At 60.5% G+C, this 2500-nt stretch overlaps 1 pseudogene; it reads left to right on the top strand.

Moving 5' to 3' along the window:
• LOC124771693 overlaps window positions 1-2500 on the top strand; it is a 5819-nt pseudogene that overhangs the window by 823 nt on the left and 2496 nt on the right.

Here is a 2500-nt window from a genome sequence, read left to right as displayed (position 1 = left end):
GGCCCGGCCCCGGACCCGCGCCGCTGTTGGCTCGGGATGCTCTCGGGCGGAATAATCGCTCCCGTCAGCGGCGCTTCAGCTTTGGACAATTTCACGACCCGTCTTGAAACACGGACCAAGGAGTCTAACATGTGCGCGAGTCATTGGGCTGTACGAAACCTAAAGGCGTAATGAAAGTGAAGGTCTCGCCTTGCGCGGGCCGAGGGAGGATGGGGCTTCCCCGCCCTTCACGGGGCGGCGGCCTCCGCACTCCCGGGGCGTCTCGTCCTCATTGCGAGGTGAGGCGCACCTAGAGCGTACACGTTGGGACCCGAAAGATGGTGAACTATGCCTGGCCAGGACGAAGTCAGGGGAAACCCTGATGGAGGTCCGTAGCGATTCTGACGTGCAAATCGATCGTCGGAGCTGGGTATAGGGGCGAAAGACTAATCGAACCATCTAGTAGCTGGTTCCCTCCGAAGTTTCCCTCAGGATAGCTGGTGCTCGTACGAGTCTCATCCGGTAAAGCGAATGATTAGAGGCCTTGGGGCCGAAACGACCTCAACCTATTCTCAAACTTTAAATGGGTGAGATCTCCGGCTTGCTTGATATGCTGAAGCCGCGAGCAAACGACTCGGATCGGAGTGCCAAGTGGGCCACTTTTGGTAAGCAGAACTGGCGCTGTGGGATGAACCAAACGCCGAGTTAAGGCGCCCGAATCGACGCTCATGGGAAACCATGAAAGGCGTTGGTTGCTTAAGACAGCAGGACGGTGGCCATGGAAGTCGGAATCCGCTAAGGAGTGTGTAACAACTCACCTGCCGAAGCAACTAGCCCTGAAAATGGATGGCGCTGAAGCGTCGTGCCTATACTCGGCCGTCAGTCTGGCAGTCATGGCCGGTCCTTGCGGCCGGCCGCGAAGCCCTGACGAGTAGGAGGGTCGCGGCGGTGGGCGCAGAAGGGTCTGGGCGTGAGCCTGCCTGGAGCCGCCGTCGGTGCAGATCTTGGTGGTAGTAGCAAATACTCCAGCGAGGCCCTGGAGGGCTGACGCGGAGAAGGGTTTCGTGTGAACAGCCGTTGCACACGAGTCAGTCGATCCTAAGCCCTAGGAGAAATCCGATGTTGATGGGGGCCGTCATAGCATGATGCGCTTTGTGCTGGCCCCCGTTGGGCGAAAGGGAATCCGGTTCCTATTCCGGAACCCGGCAGCGGAACCGATACAAGTCGGGCCCCTCTTTTAGAGATGCTCGTCGGGGTAACCCAAAAGGACCCGGAGACGCCGTCGGGAGATCGGGGAAGAGTTTTCTTTTCTGCATGAGCGTTCGAGTTCCCTGGAATCCTCTAGCAGGGAGATAGGGTTTGGAACGCGAAGAGCACCGCAGTTGCGGCGGTGTCCCGATCTTCCCCTCGGACCTTGAAAATCCGGGAGAGGGCCACGTGGAGGTGTCGCGCCGGTTCGTACCCATATCCGCAGCAGGTCTCCAAGGTGAAGAGCCTCTAGTCGATAGAATAATGTAGGTAAGGGAAGTCGGCAAATTGGATCCGTAACTTCGGGATAAGGATTGGCTCTGAGGATCGGGGCGTGTCGGGCTTGGTCGGGAAGTGGGTCAGCGCTAACGTGCCGGGCCTGGGCGAGGTGAGTGCCGTAGGGGTGCCGGTAAGTGCGGGCGTTTAGCGCGGGCGTGGTCTGCTCTCGCCGTTGGTCGGCCTCGTGCTGGCCGGCGGTGCAGGATGCGCGCGCCTGCGCGGCGTTCGCGCCCCGGTGCTTCAACCTGCGTGCAGGATCCGAGCTCGGTCCCGTGCCTTGGCCTCCCACGGATCTTCCTTGCTGCGAGGCCGCGTCCGCCTTAGCGTGCTCCTCCGGGGGCGCGCGGGTGCGCGGATTCTCTTCGGCCGCCATTCAACGATCAACTCAGAACTGGCACGGACTGGGGGAATCCGACTGTCTAATTAAAACAAAGCATTGCGATGGCCCTAGCGGGTGTTGACGCAATGTGATTTCTGCCCAGTGCTCTGAATGTCAACGTGAAGAAATTCAAGCAAGCGCGGGTAAACGGCGGGAGTAACTATGACTCGCCTTAGTCGCGTCAGGGCGCGAGAAGAAGGTGAAGGTGGACAGCAATGTCACCTTCACAGCAGGCAATACCACCATGCCTGCCCTGCGTGTGGGTGAAACCTTCCGGTACCTGGGGCTGCAATTTTCCACGGCGGGTCGCTGTGTCTTCAATCCACGTAGCCACCTGGTGGAGCAGCTTGACGTCATCTCCCGAGCTCCGCTGAAGCCGCAACAGCGCCTCCACGCTCTCACCAACGTACTTCTCCCTGGCCTGTACCACGGGCTGGCCCTCAGCCGCACCCGGGTGGGTGCATTGAAGTCGGCCGACGTTACCATCCGGGCCGCCGTCAGGAGATGGTTCCGCCTTCCGGCGGACACCCCTCTGGGATACTTCCACGCTCCTGTTGCCCAGGGGGGCCTCGGCATTCCATCTTGCCGATGGATGGGTCCGACCCTCCGTCGGTC

This window comes from Schistocerca piceifrons, unplaced genomic scaffold (genome assembly GCF_021461385.2).
Source record: "Schistocerca piceifrons isolate TAMUIC-IGC-003096 unplaced genomic scaffold, iqSchPice1.1 HiC_scaffold_936, whole genome shotgun sequence".
NCBI classification, from domain to species: Eukaryota; Metazoa; Arthropoda; class Insecta; order Orthoptera; family Acrididae; genus Schistocerca; species Schistocerca piceifrons.
The sequence above is the reverse complement of the archived record's forward strand: the minus strand, read 5'-3'. Positions and strand labels throughout refer to the sequence as shown.